The sequence below is a fragment of the Stegodyphus dumicola genome, chromosome 3 (assembly GCF_044657685.1).
Source record: "Stegodyphus dumicola isolate Sdum_Otavi_A_Nest chromosome 3, ASM4465768v1".
Lineage (NCBI taxonomy): Eukaryota > Metazoa > Arthropoda > Arachnida > Araneae > Eresidae > Stegodyphus > Stegodyphus dumicola.
Genome location: NC_140770.1, coordinates 29602631 through 29626879, shown reverse-complemented (window position 1 = coordinate 29626879; position 24249 = coordinate 29602631). Strand labels below are relative to the sequence as shown.

Genomic DNA, 24249 nt, shown 5'->3' with positions numbered 1-24249 from the left:
AGTAAAGCAAAAAATCACGAAAATTCGAGTTTAAATTATCGTGAAAAGTCGAAGAACAATTCATCTTAACCCGTGTTTCTCAATTTCCTGTACACGTGGCGAAGGTGGAGAATCTCGGCCAGGTAAATCATAAAAGGGGAAATTCTCGCCAACAGGTTCCGTCGCCAAATCCCTTGGCGAATTGTCCCTCTTCTGTCAAGCGGCGCGGAAGACAAACTGGTTTACATTACGCCTATGGAGCCTTTCCTTCTTTACATTGACTTTCTTTGTCTGAGGGTCTCCCATCCATCGTCTCCTACCACCAACCTCCCGAGAGGATTTAGGCTTGTCGCGTGTTTTAAGTGCCCTCTTACAATTAGCAATAGTGTTCAAATTCACCTCAGTGTGGCATATTAAGTAATAGTTATGTTTGTATATAGTGTGGATAGCATTTTGTATCCTTGAATAACATTTCTGCCAGTTGATTATATCCTAGCTCAAGCAGCCCAGAATTTTCCCCGATTTCAGTGGTGTTTATTGCATTTATAGATTTAACATTTATTATTATATGTTTAAATTAAAGCCATATGCCAAAAGCATTCTCAAATTACAGGTAAAAGCTGATACGGTTGAAAGTCTGAACACCATTAGAATCCAAAAGATCCATGAGTGCCTTCTTGTGGCACAGACACTATATGCTTACAAACATCCATGCCTTCTTCAAGATTCGAACCAGGGCCCTTCAATATGGCAGTCAGTGTCACTAAACATTATCTATCCTGGCCAGCGAAAAACTTCAACAATAATATTAAAGTCTGAAAGTTTACCATAATAATTCATGAATATTGTATGATTTTGTTTTATTTGAATATGCCATAGCATGCGAGGACTATCTGTCTAAAGAAAGACGTATTTTCGTGGAAGATTTTCTGAAAGGAACTAGTTCCTATTTCCATTATTCGTTGGGAAAACCACGAAAACACTCACTTCCCTCCGTGGGATTCTGAACTCGGGTCGAATTGCCAATGTTCAGGGGCGTTAACCTCTTGGCAATTGATAGCCAAATAGAGTGAGGGTAGCGTTTAGATAAAAATGTCTCTATCAGTCAAGCATTAAAGGAATTACTCACCTAAGACTCTATACAGGTCACGGAGAAATGGAAGGAAGGTCACGGAGAAATGGAAGGAAGGAGGCAAAAGCCAGTCACCTGGGACTGAGATTGTGCCGAGAAGGTTTCTGGTCTGTAGGACCTAAAAGAAAAGACCTTTACACCATTTGTAATAGTAACACAATCGAACATAAACTATTTCTGTACATGCCTTCAGTAAGCAGACAGAAAAAAGATGAACTTGAATTTTTACTGCAGCTCCAAGTGACAAGCAATTACCACAAAGGAAGAAATCAGTTAAAGGTAGCTTTAGCAGAATCGAAGGATCTAATCCGCCTGAAGAGAGGATCGCTAACTTCGATCCAAAAAATAAAGGACCACTCGAGAGTCAAAATACATAACTCTGTAGTCCAAAAGATGAACAGAATGGCAAACTCAATCACCAGCAGAGACTAAAGTCACCAGCAAAGACTAAAGTCACCAGCATAGACTAAAGTCACCAGCATAGACTAAAGTCACCAGCATAGACTAAAGTCACCAGCATAGACTAAAGTCATTTCGTATTGAAAGTCAACAAAAATCCAGGTGATAAACTGGACAAACTGGAGACCGTTTATAAAGTTATTGTCAGTTTAGGACATTTCTTGGAAAACCATAACATTTTGCAATGTAGCCCTTAAAATGGTCATTTACATATGGTCATTACACTGCATTTTTCATTTGTAATTCGTCTTGCTTATTATGAGAACCTACTGAAGAGCTCTGAAATGAATTTTTAATTATCTGTGCTTTTATTCACTAATTAAATGCTTTCAAGATAGCAGGTTTTTCGCTTAAGGATAAGCAAAAAAGAATAAACTACGAGTTTCATAAACTATTATATGCAATGATCCCCACTCCCCCCCCGAAAAAAAAAGAAACGGGAAAGAAACAAAAAACAAAAAATTAGAAAGGTCGCCCAAAAGGGTTTGTTAAGGTTTTTCCTGTTTTTTACGCTCTCACTGAGCTTGCAGTGTACCAATCTGTTGTTGCACTTATTCTTGCAAACCTATTTCTTTTTGTCTTTTTAGCTTTGTTATTAAGCATTATTTTCTTTGCACTTACGCTATACAGTACAAAGTCCGTCGTAATGCGGACATCCATTATCCGGAATGATCTATAATCCGGACCTCAAAGCCACAAACTTTACGCATGCGCGCGTTGAAAGAAATGTTTAATAAAGTAAACAAATAAATATTAAGCATTTTTTTTGTAAAATTTGATACCCTTTAGATCATAATTGCTCTTTATTTCATAAATTACAGCTTCATATTTTTAATTGTATAATTTCTGCATGCCATTTACCAGATTTAAATTAATGATCTATAATCCGGAAAAACCCCTAATCCGGAATCGCTGAAGTCCCGACGAGTCTGGATTACAGACTTTGTACTGTATACAATTCAACAACAAAATTACAAAAATTTTAAAAGCATTATCGCAGTGTACGTTTAGGATTCTCGGTGGAGCGTTAAGTGTGACATACCTCTTCCTTCCCAGTCTTTTCTCAGATCATCATATCAATGTGTTCAGTTTTCTGACTAAGATGGCTTTACAAAACTTTTTTTTTTTTGTATTTTTAATATTAACGTTTCCTGTGTTAAATTTATTAATTAAATATGATGTTCTTCGCATTTATGCCACGTAAAATTCAGCTGAATATCAAAATCACAAAATATTTAACAACAGCATATCTTTAGAATTTCCGAATGACAGTCTCACGCGCTGGAGATAACAATGTTTAATGTTTTAACATGTACATTGCTGCCACTGCTCCCTTCCAAATCGTTGAGTTTCTTAAGATTTTATAAAAGTTTTATAAAATAGGAAACATAAAATTCGAAATTCAAAATTCGGGCTTCCAGGCGCCCATGTTTCGGTGTAGAACCACTTATTGAAAAACCTGAGGCATCATCATATTTTCACAATGCGAGGAACACACATATGCATGCTTCATTATTTAATTCCTTTAAAAGTAATACAAAGTGATAACAATTGGTGGCAACAATTAAGAAAGTGATTCGCCGTTTATAGTGAACGATGGAAAATCCCGTTATGGGCTGTTAGTCTCGAGTCTTTTTAGGCTAAAAAATAAATAAAGGAATTAATGTCGCCATTATGGAGGAACACGAGGCAAGGTGAAAGTGAAAATTGTGGCAGGGTAGAAATTAACTTGATATTGTTGCGACTTATAACACTATATAATCAGAGCATGTCCCCGAATTTTATTGTAGTGAAGAAGCGGCGGACTGCTTTTATTGTTGGCATGGGCTTTGGACAGCTTATGGGTCAGGTCGACTTTGCTCATCTCCTTCCCGATTTTGAAGGAGAATCCCCGCTGGGGAGGACGGATTCAAAGATCTCTTGCCCTGTTTTCCCTACCACCAAACTTCTCGAGAGTCCAAGTACAGGTAGAAGCTAGGCCAGCACCTCCGAAGTAGCACAGGTCATTAAGGTATTACTAAACAATACCTCAATTACCTGTGGTCTTCGACTATTCATTTTAATTGCCCCAATGTTGCAAGACCATAAAAAGCTTGGATCTTAAAAGGCCTTCTCCGGGATTCGAATCCGCGACCAATGATACGACAGCTAGAGCCACTAGCTACTATAACGATTACAGCGGCTAGCTGATATAGATGCTAATTACAGGCGCTAGATCTGAAAAACTTCCCTTTCGAGGCATGCGCTTGTTAAAGGAAAGACTTTGTGGATTCCCAACAAAGAATTTGAATGGGAGGCCTTTTTGTCCCAGTTGTGAAACGAGCCGATTCCAAATCGTCTGCCGAGGTGACTTCGGATGATTGGCCGTGCTTAATCGAGCGGGAAAGTGAAATGGCTCATTGGAATTGAAAGTCGTTTGTTCGAATACCTCTTGGCGATTCCTTTTATTTACTTCTGCTTTTTCTTACTTAGTTATTATTATCAGACGTTTTCTTTCTGTTGCTTTCGCTAATAGGGTGATGGTTTTGGATTCTTATGTTGAAAAATAAGGACATTTGTAAATAATACGATGTCCAGTTGATCAGGAAAATTACAGAACTAGAATGATAAAAAGTAATCATATTTTAAGTGTACATGTTGTGGAGACATTAGGTATTTTGGTAGCAGGAGAAGTGAAAAATGAACAAAGTCTTCACCGGGAATCGAACAACGTACATTTGGAATACGCGTCAGTAGAGTGCCAAGTGATTGTGGCCACAAATGTCAGCTGGAAATAAAAATGCAAGTAAAACCACCTCGACTGCTTCTTCTTCAATATGGATCTACGCTTCTACGTCTTAGAGTTCCTAAATCAATGTTTCTCTGAAATTTGCTTTTATTACATATATATATATATATATTTACACACACATATATATATATATATATGATGTACTAGCTTTTGTCCGGAATAAATAGATTGGTGAAGAATTATAGATATAGTCAGTCGTAGCTTAAATTATCAGACGATAAGTTTAAAAAGCAGGATCCATTTATTATTGGTCAGGAGAAATAGCAGTTACAAAAAATCATATCTCCGGGAGTAAATAAAAAAGAATTACTAAAAACTTTTTGTATGAAGTTTACTGCATCGTTACATTAAAAAAAGACCCCGATATTCCTTTGCGAGTCCTTTTATAGCCTCTGGAAAGGCGGAGCTTCCAAGAAATGACGTCAGCCTCGTCAGCCATTCCAGTTCGCTTTAAATATCTCTAGAACATTCTATAACTGTACGTGTAGAAAAGGCAGAAAAAACAACTTGACTACGGGGCTGTGGATTTAATTCCACGTACTTTCAAATAAGAGACCGTCGCCATTAAAAATGAAAAGAACGTACAGTTAGAATTTTAAGTGTATTCTTGACTATAGAATTTTATTATTACATATATATACAAGATGATCATAAAAACTTCTCCGATATATGAACCCTTAGTGGCCTATCCGCTCAACCAATCGAAATGAAATTTTAAAATTTGTTATTTGAAGGTTTGTGCTCGATATTGATGATTTAAAACAACACAGTTCTTACGGTTACGGTTACAGTGACAAAATATTTCGAAATTTTCGAAAGGGTACATTCATTTTTTTCTGCCCAAATTGATCAGTTATGTAAAAATCAATCGTTCTATAAAAATCATATAACAGGTATTAATTTTGAAATACTGCACTTCAGAATGATTTCTTATGAGCATGTTATTATTTTTAAGGTCGAAAACGAAAATAACCAAATTTAAAGAGTGACTTAAAAAGTTACTGCAGATCTAAGTTGGAATTTTACGTTACATATTTTTACTTTCTTGGGCGAAGTAAAGGGAATATTGCAATAACGAAATATTTTAGCATCATAGTTCAACGGAGATATCCATTTTGACCATTTCCGAATCTATTTAAACGGATTTTTTTTCGTAACGTCTATACGCATGTACACAAAAAATGACTTATTTTTTTTACGTCTGTACGTACATACATGTTAACGCATGTATGTATCTCACATGACTCAAAAACGATTAGCCATAGATCGTTGAAATTTTGTAAATGGGGATTGATTGATGATCGCACCTCTCTTTTTCATTGCAGGCAATACCAAACATACATTTATATACCCACTTCCTTACCCAATTAATTTTGTCTGGCCTTTATTTTCGCAATCGTTGGTCGTAGTTATATCCTTCCAACCAGTGTTTTAAATATTCACGTTTTGGCTGCTCGGAAAGCTTTATACTCGTCATGAAAAAATAAGGGAAGCAGAATAAAAGACTCTTTTTTTTTTTTTTCAAAAATGGATTGTAAAATGAATTTTTTTGTGACGTTTGTACGTATATACTTACGAAGGTGTCTCGCGTAACTCAAAAACGAACAGTCATAGAACTTTAAAATTTTGTATACGAGACTGCTACGCATCTAACTTTGCACATCCCTTTTTTTATTGCAATCGGCAATATACCTTCAGTTGTAGAAGTGTTTTAAGTGACGAAAATATTCGTGTTTTGGCAATATAAAATTTAAAAAAAAAAAAAAAAAAAAAAAAAAAAAATTGGACAAACAACGAAATCTAACATTTAAGGCAATCTCTCGGTTCCTATTCTTGGAAAAATTAAATTTTTTTAATATTCATTATGAAAAACTAAAAGTGATTATTTAATTTCAAAATTTGTAATTTTTTGTTATTTTCAACTTTTCTCGAAGGATCAGTTAATTAAGTTAGAATAATTCGAGGATCTAAGTATAAATGAAGTGCAGCAAAAAAATGGCTATAATTTAATGAGTCGTACAAAGAAAGTCATGTGGGGTTCACATAAGATTTTTCTTTATTTAACAAAGAAATCGATAAATTAAATAACAAATTTTTTTAAAGAATTAATTTACCTAAATGTTCATTCTAAATTCAATCTTTCCCCCAATCACACCTCTTTTCTGAAACAAAAGTAGATTCAATCACATTCCGTTTTTTTTTCCCGCCAGAAAATAAACTCAACTGCTTTCACAATATTCGTACTTTTTGCAGCTATGTTGTAAACACCGAAATGTCCTTGAATAAAGACATCAGATTCCAGGAGAAAAAAATAAGCACTTTTTAAAATGCATCTCCATCCACGCTGCAAATAAAAGAAATTTATAAGTAATCAAAATAGTATAGAATTAAAAAAAATAACTGTTCTTTCATAGCCTTTGTCGCCGATGTATTAAAAAGGGTATGAAATCACTGAAGCTTTTGACGATTCCGAGACAACACGTTAAACCTTCCAGAACGCAAACATCTCAACTCAACGCTCCGGCGAATTTTTGAACCGATTTACTAAGCTGGTCATTGGATTTACAAGATGCTAGCGAAACGCAACATTTCGCTCGTTGAAATGTATTAGGAAGTGTTGAGGAAGGCATTTCCCAATTTTCCTCATTTTTGCCCTCAATAATGTTTGCGGCAGTAGCTCCGAGATGTTCTAAAAAATATAAACATCCTGTTGTCTGGCGGAACACGTTCGTCAATTAAAGAGAAATGTCTCCTATTTTATTTTATTCGCACATTATATTCGGAATTCGCGTTAAGCTTCTTCTACACCAGTACACACGCAAAAAATGTCAAACGATAAATTCAAAGCATTTATTGCCATGACATCTCTACTTGTCTCTACTGAAACTAGTGAATCTTCAATTTTCTAACGTGTCGAATAAGCGAAAGTGTGACATTCTGTATATGAAGAATATATATATATATACATATATGCGAATGGGAGAATTAAAACATAAGAAAACAAATCCAACTTTAAATTAACATTTATCCAACTTCATTTGAACCAAGATGATGGTATTATTCCTCACGCTGGAAGTAACAACTAAAGAAGGCAAATCATGTCTTAAAGCTCATTCATCTCATAGTGTCTCACTAAAGTGATGGGACACTTGTGCTTTACAAAAGGAAACTGTAATAAAATAAATTAAAAAAACATGTAAACATTTTTTGTGAGTGTGTTTCATACTTAAATTTAGTAACAATTATTACACAACATACATTTTCTCAAAATATTAAAATATTAATTTAATAAAAATACAATTGTTTAGAACGGAGCAAAAAATGGCTCACATAAGTGATGGGACACCATTAGATACTACTACGTACTACAATAAAAATATTTTTCGGGGTTTTTACTTTTACTCAAAAGCAATTGGAAATAATTTATAAAATCGTCTGCAGTATTTCTCTCCAGTTTGTTTTAGAATTTTTGTGTTTTTTAGCTCTGTGAAGCCATGAATGCTAAACGAAAAGAAACTTTGCCTGAAATTCGAAAATTAGTTATTAATTTGCATACTGAACGTGGAAAATCTGTTAGAGAAACTGCTGAAATAGTTAAATTGAGTCATTCAACAGTTTTTAATATAATTAAACGATATAAAAAGAATCGTATGATTCAGGATAAAAGAAGACCTGGCCGACCATCAAAACTATCCAATGGAATAAAGCGAATTATCATTCGAAGTATTAAAAAAAAATCCAAGAATGAGTGCTCCTAAAGTTGCTGCTGATTTACAAGCATTATATGGAGTAATTGTTAATCCTGAGACGATTAGAAGAGTAATTCGATCTGCTGGATATCACGGTAGAGCAGCCAGGGAAAAATTCTTCGTAAGTAAAAAGAATAGAAAACTCAGACTGGCTTTCGCAAAATCCAACATAAATAAGAATTCTGATTACTGGAATGAAGTTGTATTTGCTGATGAGAATAAATTTAATATATTTGGTTCTGACGGTAGAATTTTGGTGTGGAGAAAACCCAGGGAAGAATTTCGCAAACAGAACTTGATGCCAACAGTAAAACATGATGGAGGAGGAGTTATGGTATGGGGGTGTATGTCGTCCGCTGGAGTTAGTAATCTTGTTTTTATTGACAGTATAATGGATCAGTACCAGAATATTGCCATTTTAAATCAAAATTTGAACTCTTCAGCACGAAAATTGAACCTTCATAACGATTTTAAATTCTACCAGGACAATGACCCCAAGCACACTGCTTTGAACGTTAGACTCTGGCTGCTGTATAACAGTCCTGAAATAATAAAAACAGCACCATAATCTCCATACTTAAATCCCATAGAGAATATTTGGTAAGAATTGGAATCAAGAATTCGAAAACACACCATTTCTTAAAAACAACAATTAAAATCGGTGCTTCAAGAAGAACGGGGTAAAATCACTCCAGAAATCACAAAAAAATTAGTCGAATCCATCGCAAGAAGATTAAATCATGTTTTAAAAGTAAAAGGAAATCCAACAAAATATTAAAACCTTTTAAAAAGTAAAATTTTTGGATAAATATTTGATGGAAAAGTAAGTGTCCCATCACTTATGTGAGCCATTTTTTGCTCCGTTCTAAACAATTGTATTTTTATTAAATTAAGATTTTAATATTTTGAGAAAATGTATGTTATGTAATAATTGTTACTAAATTTAAGTATGAAAAACACCCACAAAAAATGTTTACATTTTTTTAAATTAATTTTATTACAGTTTCCTTTTGTAAAGCACAAGTGTCCCATCACTTTAGTGAGACACTGTAAATATTTTAAAACTAACATCAAAACAGTTAACAGAATGCAAATCGTAAAATTAAATCACAGCAGTAAGGCTTTTAACATCATATTAATTACATTATAGGAACCTTAAAATAAAAGCATTCAATCAAGCATTCTATTGCAATAATAAATCACTCACCATATTCTCCCAACTTACCCGCCAGCTGAATTTTCCTTTCGTTGAAATTTAAGATAGTCATGAAAAGGCAGAACGGTTACTTCCAAGGCTTATAAATGGTATTTCGATGACCTGAATAAACGTTTTAAAATTGTGTAGACCTCTCTGGCGATTATTTTGAAGAAGATTAATTTATTTGAAGGTTAGCTATCTTTTTCTTATTTATAAGAAACTGTCTAATAGGCGCACCTTGTAATACCAATAGTTGCCCATAAATAACTTAAAAATAACAAATAAACTAAGAATATGAAAAATTTTTTTAAAAAATGGCTTACTTAATTTATACTTTATTAATTTTTGCATTATTAGTTAAAGGGGCAATTTGTCCTGAAGGACTATTATTTTCATTTTGGCATTTTGCGTTGGTTCACTATAAATGTCCGATTCACTTTTCAAAGTGTTGCCACCAAATATTATCGCCCTGTATTATATTTAAAGAAATTAAATAATGAAGAATCTGCATACGAGTATGTATGTTTCTCGCATTGTGATAAAACAACGGTACCTAGAGCCATCCAATTTTCAATGACGTAATCCTTCAGTGAATATGGGTATCTGGAAGCCCAAATTTGAAATTTGGAATTTGTTTATTATCTATTGCATATTTTGTAAAACTTTAACGAATTTTTGATTAACAAACTCAACGATTTAAAAGTGAGCAATGTACGGGAAAAAAAGGCATTTTTATCTCCAGCGCGCGAGACTGTGTATCGGAAATTCTAAAGGTATTTTAAAATTATTTTGTGATACTGCTGTTGAATTTTTAAGAACAGGATATTTAATAAAAAAAGGTAACACAAAAACGTTAAAGAAACGCCTCTTTGGGTGTAATATAAAATCTGAAAGCTTTCAGAATTTTTTATTTATTTATTTTTATTTAAATAACTGTAACATCCCTTTCTGTGAGAATTTACATTGAGTTATTCCTGTTCGAAATTTCGAACTGGAACGTTGAATGTTCCACTGCTTCAGATTTTGCCAGGATATTTATACATGAGAAAAAGTAATTCATTTGTCTGTCTCTGTACCAACAAAAACTTCGATGCTCCAATTTTTTTTTTAAATAGAAACATACTACTTAATGAGCACAAAACTGCACAGGCAAAATATTACATTGTATGAAAATTCCACCGTAGTGTAAATTTCCAATTTCCTCCCCAAAAGTATAAGCGTAAGTACAATGCGCAAAAACTTCGAGAAATTTTACTAAAAATTTATCTTCGCGACTATTCAGTAAATTTATTCCTCCACCCCGTTAAGCGATAAAATTGATGCCGAGTGATATAAATGGGAACTGGGATTTCTGCTGAATTTAAGAGTTATTTAAAAATGAGATATTTATCTGATGCTTTATTAATGTCATTTCTTTCAAAAAGATATCGCTGTTCTTTTAAAGCTTAATACGATTTACAATCAAATGAAATAAAGAATTCTTAATTTAATTCAAATCAGTGAAGTCTATTTATGGTAAAGACAGAAGCTATTTAAGAAATTAGACATGCAGTACCTATCCGATTAGCCAGGGGTTAATTACCCTAGTTGCGGATTATCGTTCGCTGTTAAAAAAATAGAAAAGGAAACAGAAAAGAAAAAATATTAAGTTGTTTATTGTGAAAAGATAGAAAAATTACTCTCCCGAATCATCAGCGGAAAACAAAACTGTCTACGGGAAATACGAAAAGGAAGAAAAATGCTTGGGATAATAATAGTTATAAAAGATGATGTCATAGTATTTGAGACTTGTTTTCATCCACAACAGTGCGTACTTTAATTAAACCTAATTAGGAATGTATAAATATTGTACTGTAAATAACATTCTAAAAAACAAAAAGTTTTAAACGACGTTTTATACTCAAACTTCAACTGAATGGCATTGCCCAAGTTCTCATGTTAGTATTGTTTCTTTAATACTACTTATAACATAATTTCTTCATTTCAGACAATGCTTATTCTCCTAATATTTACAGTGCATTCTTTTTGTTATAAATACAGATCAAACTTACGTTTAAAGAATAAACTTTTCATCCAGTTTAAATTGCTTAAGAATGTTGTTTCTTTCATAGTAATCCCGCGAACGGGCTGGCTGCATGGGTGTTTTCGTGGTTTTCCCCATGTGTAACGTGTATACGAGCCAGTTTCCCTTAGAAAGTCCTCCACGAAGGCATCCCTCCCCTTAGGCAGATAGCCCTAGTGTGCTTTGCCATAATTAAATACATCACATCTTTCATAGTGTTTCTTTAATATCCCTTGCAACTTAATTTCTTCATTCCAAAATACGATTATCATCCTGATATTATTTACAGAGCATTCTTTTTTGTTTCGAATACAAAACAAATTATATTTCAAAATAAACTCTTCATCGAATTTAAATTGTTTAAAAATATTGTTTCTTCCATATTGCTTCTTTAATACCACTTGTAACTTAATTTCTGCGTTTCAAAGACGTTTATTCTCCTAATATTATTTACAGTACATTTCTTTTTGTTTTGAATACAGATCAAATTTATGTTTCAAAATAAACTTTTCATCCAATTTAAATTGTTTAAAAATATTGTTTCATTAGTATCATTTGTAGCTTAATTTCTTCATTCCAAAAGACGTTTATTCTCCTAATATTTACAGTTCAATCTTTTTGTTTCGAATAATATATATATATATATATATATATAAACATATGTTATCGTGAAAGACCGAAATTGGAGAATGTCGACTTCCACCGGAGAATGTTAACGTTCACCAAATACGTTGGTGAAAGATCGAATATTGCACTACATTCTTGTATATTCGGACCCTCACCGGTGTATGTCGACAATCACAGATATCCTCTGGTGAAAGTCGAAAAAAGAGGTCATAAAGTGACATAATAGTTTAAGTTTTTGCAATAAATAAGATTTGAATCACATAATTAAAAAGTTTTTTATTACTGTTATTTTATTTTCTCATTTAGAACGCACTGTATAATTAAGTAAGTTTTTAACTTCTATTATTTTCCTTTCTCATTTTGAATGTATTGTGTGTTTCAGGTTCTAATGTTCTTAAGTTCTTATTTCAAGTCTCGAGTGCGTTTATTCGCGACTTAATTACGGAGAAGAAAATATAATATTGTTATATGTTCAACATTCACCATTAGTACATGGTGAATGTCGACATTGACCGGTGTAAGTCAGAATATTTGGAAAATATTTCGGACATACACCAAGAGACTAAATGATTGTTGACATTCACCGGTGAAAGTCAACATTCTCCAGATTTCGGTCTTTCACCGTAACATATATATATATTTCAAAATAAACTTTTCGTCCAGTTTAAATTTTTAAAGATGTATTTTTCATTCAGTTTCTTCAATAACACTTAATTTCTTCGTTTCAAAAGACATTTATTCTTCTAATAGTTACAGTCCTTTCATTTTTGTTTTGAATTCAGAATCAAATTTAAGTTTTCGAAATTTTTTTTTTCATTATTTAAAAAATATTGTTTGTTTAATACCATTTGTATAACTTAATTTCTTCATTCCAAATGACGTTTGTTCTCTTAATATTTACAGTGCTTTCTATTTGTTTCGAATACATATCAAATTTACTTTCATCTAGTAGTAATAATAAATATCAAAATAACCTTTTCAGCCAGTTTAAATTACTTAAAAATATTGATATACTGTTAACAGCATTTTCCGTTATTTATAATATACCTTAATCTTGTTTATTTCTTTCTTGCATTTTTTAACTGCCGTTGGATTAACTATGATTTTTTGAGCTAACCGTGGCTTCATCCCCACTATTCCGGTTAACCAAATGTTGATTATATTTCAAAAGAAGGGTTTTTTTTTTTTTAATTCAAGTAGCGGGCACAAGCCGTTATAGGCTTTGGCCAGTATTAATGCAGGAACCGGTGGTCACATTATTATGGAGGCACCTAATAGGTTGGCGTCCTATGAAGGGGCAGACAATTTACATCCATGCTTCTCCGGGATTCGAACCCGGGTCCTTCGGTACGTCAGTCAGGGGCACTAACCATTTTCCCATCTGAACGGCATATTTCAAAAGATTGGTCTTGCAAAAGAAGTGACCATTTAACGAAGATTTACATTTTTTATCACAAGTTCGGCACACTGACATCAAATTTCAAATGCTTCTTACCATGATCACTTAATAAGAGATGTAATCAGCAACACTTTATACAATTAGAGGTAAACGCAGATGGCTTTCCGATCAATTTAGAAGAAACAGCCACTCTCCAAATCACGCTTTCGCTTTTCAATGTCTTTACGAAATTCCCCGCGCATCACGTTTTTCTTGACTGCTGCAACCCGTTTTCCAATTTGCTTCATCAACAAAGTCACGACCTTTTGCATTAGTAAAACGATGACCCACATCAGTCAAAGAGTATCAATATCCATGCAATTTTGCTAGAGTTCTACAACGTCCGTGATCGATTACCCATTCCACATTCTGATGGAAATGGAATCAGCCTTCTTCCTTCACCCCCCCCCCGCCTTTATTTGTTTGAATCTTCCACTCGTGGTTTTGTTGCACGAGTCTCGCGCAGTGCGAGAAAAATGATTGACCAACCCTCGTTCGTCATTGATGTCATCGTGGAATTAGGAAGTCATAACCTCAGCTTGACTAGCAACGGTTTCTTCTGCTTGACAACCGGTTGGACTTCGCAGAACATAAATGTTTTTACATTTCTTCGAATATGTGGTCAAGGTTTTTATGAAAAATGTGCAATATGTACCACTTAAATCAAGAATGGTTTCTTATTATTTTAGCCAGTTGACGTTATACTACTTGGATGCGAGAGGTCATGAGTTTCCAAAGACATTGGAAAAGCAGTGTAGTGGGGCGGAAACGGCTTTTTTTTTTTTTTTTTTAAATACAAATATTAGCCTCTAAATATTTGTATTCCAAAGACAAACAGTTTCCGTAACATCGACTAGATTGTTTTTCTCTATTACACTATGGAACTTTGGATGAAAGAACTAACCTTTTCTAAATTAGTTGCAATTGTAAATTTCAATTGCCAACTGAATTAATGCTAGTATAGTTCATGGGGAAAAATTCTTTAATATTTATTAGCCCAAAGGAGCTTTATTTCAAAAGGGCTTTTAATCTCGAAACGGCATTTTGCGTTGGCTCACTGTAAAATGCAGAATCACTTTTCAAACCGTTGCCACCAAATATTATCGCTCTATACTATTTTACAAGAAATTAAATGAAAGAGAATGTGCATGAATGTAGGTATGTTTTTCGCATTCTGAAAAAAAAAAAAAAAAAAAAACGACGGTACCAAGAGCCATCAAATTATGAATAACGTAATCCTCCACCCGAATATGGGCACCTGGAAACCCGAATTTTGAATTTCGAATTCGTTTTGTAATCGTTTCTGTAAAATTTTAACGAATTTTTGATTAACAAACTCACTGATTTCAAAGTAAGCAATGACAACATTGTAAAAAAAAAAAAAAAACCACAGTGAACGAGATTGTCTATCGGAAATTCTAAAAATATTCTGTTTTTAAATATTTTGTGGTATGGCTGTTGAATTGAATTTTATTATGTGGTTTGAGTGGGAAGAATATGATATTTAACAAATAAAGGTAGCACACGAAACGTTAAAAAGCGCCCATTTGGGCGCAATTTAAAAACTGAAAGTTTTCAGGTTTTATTTCTATGTTTAGTTCATACAATACACTTCACATTTTATGATCCTTTTTTTTCTGATCTTTTTCGATGTTTTTTGAAAAAAGATTCGCCAAGGTTTGTGTGAAGAGTAGCTAGAATAAAGGAACTTTACATGAGAAATATTATGCATGGCAGTTGCTATTCAACAACTATTGTGTTTTTTATCACGAAATTCTTCAATAAAAATAGAACAAGAAAAAAGAAAAGAAACTATCAATATGTGAGCTAACATCAGCGCTGTCGATATAAACTAAAATATAGTATAACAATAACCAAAAGTACAATAAATATAGTTGTGGTAGATACAAAGGAAAGAAATAAAATGATCCAGAATTAAAATCTGGATAAATATTATTAATATTTTCTCTGGATAAATAATATATTTTTGTAACTGTTAAGTGATAAAATGATTTTATGACTGAGAAATAAAAAAAAATGTGTCTGGAATATCGTTAGTAGATTATCCCAAATAAATATAATAAATACTTATAACATAATCAAAAGTGCAATAAATATAGTTGTGAAGATACAAAGGAAAGAAATAAACTGATGCAGAAAATAAATACTTATAAGGAAAGTTCATTTTGACTCATTCAAAACTACACAACAAACATTTTTTTTTAGTTCACACTTTTATTACACGCAATTTTAAAATTTTAATATCTCGCACTCAAGATAAAAAAATCTGATGTGTACACTACATGACTTCCTTGTACGGAATATTAAATTATACGCATTTTTTCTTGCATTTCATTTAAACTTATTAGATTGAATTAAACCTACTTCGCCGACACCGCATAAACCACAATAGAATAAATGCATTCTTTAAAATTGACTTTGTTTACCATAGCGACACTCTGGCGCTAGGTTTACTTAAGAGTATTATATTTCGTTCATATTATAACTCAGAATGCAGAAAATTTATATCATTTAAAGAATTATCTAATCGTTGCCACATGTTCTATTCAAATACTATAATAAAGCTGGAACGATGTATAAAAGAAATTAAGCAAACAAAACAAAAAAGAAACAGTTTTTCACAGACGATTGAGTATTTCTCATTCAATTAATTCAGTTTTCACTTCGCGACAAGGCAAAAATGCATAAAAAGTCAAAATATCTGTATTAAAAATTACGAAGTAAATCTTAAACACTTATTTCCTCGAAAAAATTCCAGAAAGGATTAAGCATGATTTAAATAATAATTGAAGGCGTTATCTTTGTTGTTGCGAAGCTAAGTTTCTCTAGATTGGCAACAAATCCGCTACTCAGCTGTTTCAAATGTAAACAAGAGCAATGGCCGCCATCAAATTAGGCTTAGCGGCACTTAAACAATTTTAAAATTGTTGATAATTCTAAAAATATTGCATACAGATTTACTAAAGGCATAAAACCCTTAACCGGAAGATAAAAACAACATAATTCAATCATTTTTAAAGCAAAAAATGTACAATTTACAAACATATAAGAGTAAAGAAACTGAGATCACTGAGCCGGGTAACAGAGTGGATATACTTATAAATATATTTATATACATAAATTTACAGTCCTTTTAACAGCTAAATTACAGTTGAACAGCTAAATTACAAAAATTTTGAAAGCTGCACAGCAGTATACAGTTAGAATTCACAATGCAGCGTTAAGTGTTTGCATACATTTTTCTATTTTTTTTTTTAATCAGTCTTTTCTCTGCTGATCATATCAGTGTTCAGTTTTCTTACTAAGATGACTTTATTTTTTTTTTATTTTTTTTTTTTTTTTGGATTTTTATTATTAACGTTTTACGTGTTTACTTTATTTATTAAATATCAAGTTCTCGGCGCGTACGCTACATAAAATTCGATTCAGCAGCAAAATCACAAAATATTAAAAAACAGGATATTTTTTAATTTCTGAAAAACAACAGTCGCGCGTCCTGGAGATAAAAATGTTTTACTGGATACAGTGTTGCCACTTCTCGTTTTGAAATTGTTGAGTTTATTAATCAAAAAGTCGTTAAAGGCTTACAAAATATGAAATAGGTAATAAATGAAATTCGAAATTCAAAATTTGGGCTTCAGGTTGCTAATTTTCGGGTAGAGGACTACGTTACTCAAAATTTGATGGATGTAGGTACCGCTGCTTTTTCACAATGCGAGAAACATACATACATCCATTCAGATTCTTCATTGCTTAATTTCTTTAAATATAATACAGGGCGATAATATTTGGTGGCAACAATTTGAAAAGTGATACGCGGGTTATAGTGATTCAACGCAAAATGCCATTTTGAGACTAATATCCCATTCTGGAGTAATGTCCCTTTTGCGCTAATTAACTAACTGTTCACTGGGACTGTAACCTTATTTTATCTAATAGCTGTATGTAAGGATATAGTGTACCTCTATGCGTATGGTGAAGAAATTAGAGGTGATGTAAATTCTACCTCTAATTTCTTAATAACGAAGAATAACAGCATTAGAATTTAATACTGTGCGAGCCAGCCAGAGGTAGGAAAGGAAATATCTGCTTATTATTACTTCAATGGTTGATTATTAAAAGGACATTAAATCTGCCAAAAAATAATGCATTTATAAGGTTGGGGGTATAAAAATGCTTAGTAAGTACTTTTACATTAAGTGTAATGCTTTTTAAGGATAACCACTAAGCTTTCACTTTCATTTCTAAGTTTCCGTTACGAATTTTTTTTAATGATTTATTATTCTTTGAAACTTAATAGTTCATTCTGAACATTTTGGCAACCATTGTATGCTTTGGCAAATGAAAGAAGTGCACTTTCTTCTCATGTTTCTTTCTTGGCTCTGTCTAAATGTTTCTTCGTTGTTTATAACTTGAAATAAGAGAACTTGTTTTCTATACTTAAATACTTATATTTGCCAAGTCTAACTGTCATCTATATGGCACACCAAAACGTAATTTTGCAACTAGCCTTTCATTAGATAATTTCATATTCATTTAAAATTTTTGTTCTCGAATTCGCTTCTCGTCCAGAAGATTTCAAGGAGCACATTTGCAAACAATCCCTGAATAAACGTCTAAACTCAGAACTGATAAGTTGATCATCGTGTTTTAATGTCGAGAAATAGTTCTTTGACGAAAGCCATAGTTTACTGTTCTTTTATCAGACTACTAAACAATCACTTTCAGAATCAAAATTGATAATGTTGTAAGGATTATGTTAATTTTATTAACAGTTAAATTTTAAGTTCCTTTCCTGTCAAATTCTTAACTTCAACTTACTACTTCCGGCCAGAACGCACTTTTGGAACCTTGCTGAATATTTAATGAGGATAAGCGGTATTTAAACCACGAAGTTACTGAGTCAGAGAGAATCAGAGTTTCTGATTTACGCGCTTCTGCCTTTTTGGCCACTCTCTCTCTCAAAGCTGTTATTACGCTCGGCCGTACTCAGGCCCTTGCTAATCTTCGTAGTAAAATAAGTTAAGGGGCCAACTCAAATTCAACCTTGATAGCTTCGGCTATACTTCTTTAGTTAATCTTAGTTTTAGTTTAATTCTTAGTCTTTTTAGTTCAAGTCCAAGTGCGGGCTTTGCTTGTACACTCCCATGCGAGTTTTGTTAAATCTTTTTGAAATAATAAAGGGTTAGTTACCCTTCTATCTTGTTGTTTCTTGTCACCGAACGCAAGCGATTATTCGCTTATCAGTTCTTAGATTCCTCACTTCCAACATTAACTTAGAATTCCAAAGTGAGGTACTCTACAATGTGATCATCAATCATGATGCAATCATCAATCATGATGCAATCATCAATCACAATGCAATCATCAATCATGATGCAATCATCAATCATAATGTCAATAATATGATCATGTGTGTTGATAATGTGATCAATGTGATCATCATGTTCTAGCTGATATTCAAAGCTGATAAACTGATTATCGTGTTCTAATCTCGAGAAGCATCTCTTTGCCGAAGATCATAATTTACAGTCCTTTTACCAGACTACTAAATGATAGTTGATTAACTTCTCAAACTCAAAGCTGATAAGCCGAATCATCTTGAGAAGTATTTCTTTGACGAAGGTCATAATTTAAGGTACTTTTATCAAACTACTAAACAATCGCTGAATAAATTCAAGGCTGATAAGCTGATCATCATGTTCTAATGTCGAGACTTTCTTTGCCGAAGGCTATAATTTCCAGTCCTTTTACCAGATTACTAAACAATCGTTGATTAACTTCTCAAACTCAAAGCTGATAAGCCGATCATCGTGTTCTAATCTCAAGAAGTATTTCTTTGACGAAAGCTATAATTTACGGTACGTTTATCAGACTACATTACTAAATAAACTCTTAAATTCAAAACTGGTAAGCTGATCATCATGTTCTAATGTCGAGACTTTCTTTGCCGAAGACCATAATTTCCAGTCCTTTTACCAGATTACTAAACAATCGTTGATTAACTTCTCATACTCAAAGCTGATAAGCCGATCATCGTGTTCTAATCTCAAGAAGTATTTCTTTGACGAAGGCTATAATTTACGGTACGTTTATCAGACTACATTACTAAATAAACTCTTAAATTCAAAGCTGGTAAGCTGATCATCATGTTCTAATGTCGAGACTTTCTTTGCCGAAGACCATAATTTCCAGTCCTTTTACCAGATTACTAAACAATCGTTGATTAACTTCTCATACTCAAAGCTGATAAGCCGATCATCGTGTTCTAATCTCAAGAAGTATTTCTTTGACGAAGGCTATAATTTACGGTACGTTTATCAGACTACATTACTAAATAAACTCTTAAATTCAAAGCTGGTAAGCTGATCATCATGTTCTAATATCGAGGAGTAGTTCTTTGATGAAGGACATAGTTTACAGTTCTTTTGTCAGACTACCAAACAACCGCTTTGGGAATCAAAGTTGATTAATGTGATCATCGCATTCTAACGTCGAGAAGTATTTCTTTAACGACGGCCATCGTTTGCCGTCCTTTTTACAGGCTACTATGCAGGAATTAATAATTTGCAAGTGTTATTTGTATTACTTCTAGTTTTTATTTGTATAAAAAAACAACCGGACTTTCCGAGGAGACTGGTTTATTTGATTACTGAAAAACATTCTTGGGCTGTATGTCTAATGAAAGGGGTCTTCGTGGAGGTTGCGCATGGGTAAAAAAATAACGAAAACACTCATCCAGCCATCCCCTTAGCCTGGATTCGAAGTCAGGTCGAATTGTCAGAGTTCAGCAACTTTACCGCTCAGCCGTTGGTAGGCTCTTTCCGAACAGAAATTGGAATGAAGCTTTCAGGTATGAACAAGCGTGACGAAAAAGGTGGCATTTCGTAATGACCCACAGCCTAGATAGTAGAGAGTATAAAGTAGCGCGCAGCTTAAACCGCAGCGAACTGGCAAACGTAATATAAGTTGCAAGTGTGGATAAGGCGCATTCCTAGCAGGAAACAGGCTTCTTCATACTCAGAGAATGAAGGAAATGAGGACGCCGACTCCCTTGCTCAAGATGCAGCTACTGTTCCTGATTCCGAAGGTATGAGCTTAAAATGGCCTAAATCAAACCTAAAAAAAAAGAGCATACAAGCAAATAAATTAAATCTGGAAGAACGAGTGGAATTTTATTAAAAATCTCTGGAAAACGTGAAAATAAATTTCAATGACTCCAATTTAAATCAATTCGTATCTGGACACGGATCCTTTTCCACTTATATCTTTCTCAGACAACTGTTTTTATGGTGTAAGAGAATCTCCAAAACACTACCTCTTCTCATGTCCATTAATACAAGCATCACATCACAGCGGTAGACCAACTACAAACAAACTCGAGTTTCGGAGAATATCATAAACAATCTCAAATTTCATCACAAAATCAACAATATTATAAAATAACTTACGGAGCATTTGTGAGCAATAACTGTTAAGAAAAAGTTATAGTTAGACAATAACGAACAAAGTTAGGGAAACTGTCAGAGTTTTTGAGATGGATGGTATAATGAAACACAAAATCGCAGGAATTCTTCGGTATATATACGCAAAATTCCAAAAGGCGCATAAAACCAATCTCGTTGATAATAGAATGCATCAGACCTACAGATACATCCTATTTGTCAAGTCTATGCAAATAATGCGAGTGTGCCACTTTATATTCTGCGAGTTGCAAGTGATTACGAAATGTCAAATCTTTCACCTGTTCTTTCATTGCCACGCTTGATCTTCTGTGACAGCTCTATGAGACTGCTATCAGGAAAACCCATAACTTTTTTTACTGGCAATAAAAAACTCGATATTTTATGGTACCGTTTTTTGATGCTTTTAAATATTATTAAAAAGGCAAGATTGCTAAAATATCTTTTTCTTTTTTTTTTCTCCGAATAACTTTTAGGTATTGGCGTACTTTTAGGTATTGGCGTAACTTTTAGATATTGACGTTCAAGTATTGGCGTACGTTTTTATGCCAATGTGGTGGTACATTTTTATGCCAATGTGGTTACTTGAAGTGATTCTGATAAATCTTGTGTTAGATGTATATTTAATATTTGCATTTCTTTTTTTTTTCTATTGTATATTTTATTTTCTCACTGCTTAATTTTATGTTGTGATTTACAATAATCTTGTTAAGGGCAACATGCTTTATTTTACTATTAAGTTTGTGTGAATGGCAACAGTTGTTCATGTTTATGTTTCAGTAGAATAGCGTTCTTAGTCGCACTTTGCTGCAGGCAATTTTTCTCTTAAATTTTTCATATTTTTTAGAAATCAGTAAAGTTTTTATACAAAGCTGATGCTTTTTAGTTCAAGGCAACTAGCTTGCGTAAGTTATTCGTTTTCATAATTTCAAAATGGAACAGAATTTTTTAATTATAATTCATATGATATGTTCTTAACTTTGCTTGTATGTTTTAATTTTTCTGTGTTTTTTAACTGTCTTGTTGAAATAAAAAACGCTGACAATACGAAACTGGTTTCTAGAATCCTGCTGAAATCTGCAGGGTTCTAGAATCTAATTTCGTAAGTATGAAAACATCTCTGAACTTTCTTTATGTGAACAATTCTAAATTTTGAACTTCCTTTTATATAACTATACTAAAGTTCAAGAATTCTGAACTGTGTAGATGAACTGTATTGCTGAAATAAACAATGATAAAACTACGAAACTGGGTTCTAGAATCTTCATGAAATCAGCAGGATTGTAGAATCCAATTTTGTAAGTAGGAAAACATCTCTGAACTTTGTAGGATTCTCCACTGTGTAATTCTAAGTTACAGTTAAAAGTGAAGAATCTTAAGAACTAGTAAGCGAATAATCGCTTGAATTCGTGTGACAGGAAACAACAAGATAGAAGGCGACAATAACCCTTTATTATTCAAAATAAGATTTAACAGAATTCGGTCTTGGAGTTGTACAATAAAGCCGACACTTGGGCTTCAACTTAAAAAACTAAGAATTAAACTAAACTAATCTTAACTAAAGAGATATAACCGAAGCTATCAAAATTCTAATAGAGTTGGTCCCTTAACGCTAATTGACTGCGAAGCTATCAAGGGCCTAAAGTACGGCCGAGCGTAATAATAGCTTACGAGAGAGTAGCCTAAAAAGGCGGACGCGTGCAGACAGAATATCTAGTATCTCTCTCACTAACACAGAAGAACTTCGCGGTTAAATACCGCTCTTCCTCATTAGTATTCAGACGTGATTCTAAAACTACATTATGGCCGGAAGTGGTAAGTTGAAATTAAGAATCACTAGGAAAGGAAGTTTAACTCAAAATTTAACTGTTAATGAAATTAACTTAATCCTTACAACTTGTAAATAATTCTGATTTTTTTTCTTTCTTTATGATCTTTCTTTCTATATAACTGTATGAATAGAAGGTAAAGAACCTACAAAATTTCAGGAATCCTCATTCATTCAGTGACTGCTTATTAATACAAACAATTTTGTATGCAGTCAGCAAGGTGTTCTAACAGTTTCTAAAAATTCATTATTCTTATTTAAGTTAAGGTAATATTTTGAGCATTTAACGATGTTCTTATTTTTCAGATACAATAAAATAATTATGTAAAATGCTTCTTATTTATTTGAAAAACAAGAAAGCAGTAACTTTTGCATTTACATTACATTCTATAAACACATTTGAATAATTCGAAAATTATTTTTTCTTATTTTTTACTTTGTTGTTATGAGTAATAAACTGGAGTAACGTATTATCTCAGCATAAAAACAGCGTATAAAAAGGCGAAAGATTCAAGAAAGCAATAACAAAAATTTTCTGAAATTTTTACTAAAGTAAAGTTTTTCTTGGTGCTGTTTATGTCCTTCTCAGCTGTAAATACAGAGCGTTTCATGTTGAATGGGACAAAAATAAAGAATATCTGTTAATGCTGTAATTACTTTAATTTTGATAAATCAAATTTACAGTCAAACTGGTCATAATGGTTCGAGGTCATAAAGCTTATTCTCATAAATAAAAATAACGCATATTAAAATGGCTGATCAAATGGCTATGCAAGTGACTTACCTTGATATTGATTCCATTCCAAGTCTTATTGGAAGTATGATATTGGATAAAAAATGTGGTTTATTAGAATGCTGAATACCTTGCTTCACCGAAGATCCAGTGGAAAAGAAGTTTTTCCCAGTGGTTTTTTCAAAGTTTTAAGTGTAAGCAACGTTTTATCTAGTTATAGGAGTTTTAGAGATTAGATATTTTTTTTTAATATCGTGGCCAGTAAACTTTGTGCTTACGGCGATGCTCTGGGAGATTAGAGCATATTTTATTGCACTGCAGATTATACATATGCGAGCGCTAGTATTACTTTTAAGGTGAATTTAAGGTATCTCTTTTTTTTGCTGTCCTCCTGTTTTCTGTGACCTTTATTTGTCAGGAGTTCTGAAGCTTTTGCTGCCTCGCGCAGCTTTATTTGTTGTTTAAACTTTTATTATTATTATTTTTATATATTACTGCATGAATACCTTTTATGCATTATTATTGCACTTATCTATGTATGATTAAGTTATGTATTAAAATATTGTAGTATTGTTGTATTATATCTCCTCTGTATTAGTACCATTTTTACTTCTTTGTACGAAGTAGAAAAGAAGTATTGTAATCGCGAAAAGTTTCAGACAGCATATTTCAACGAAAATATCCATTTTGACCGCCATCGAATGCAATTTAACGATGTTTTTGCGTGATATCTGTACGTAAGGACAGAATAAAAGACTCTTTTCCTCCA

The 24249-nt window shown here is 32.9% G+C and overlaps 1 long non-coding RNA gene across 5 annotated transcripts in view; it reads right to left on the bottom strand.

The window, feature by feature from the left end:
• LOC118183387 (uncharacterized) overlaps window positions 1-24249 on the bottom strand; it is a 332908-nt gene that overhangs the window by 151835 nt on the left and 156824 nt on the right. For 2 of the 5 annotated variants that reach the window (XR_015040164.1, XR_015040166.1), the window contains one exon: window positions 1109-1229. The exons of the other annotated variants lie outside the window; for them this stretch is intronic. This is a non-coding gene — a long non-coding RNA (uncharacterized LOC118183387). The remainder of the gene's footprint in view (window positions 1-1108; window positions 1230-24249) is intronic. 5 annotated transcript variants of the gene reach the window in all.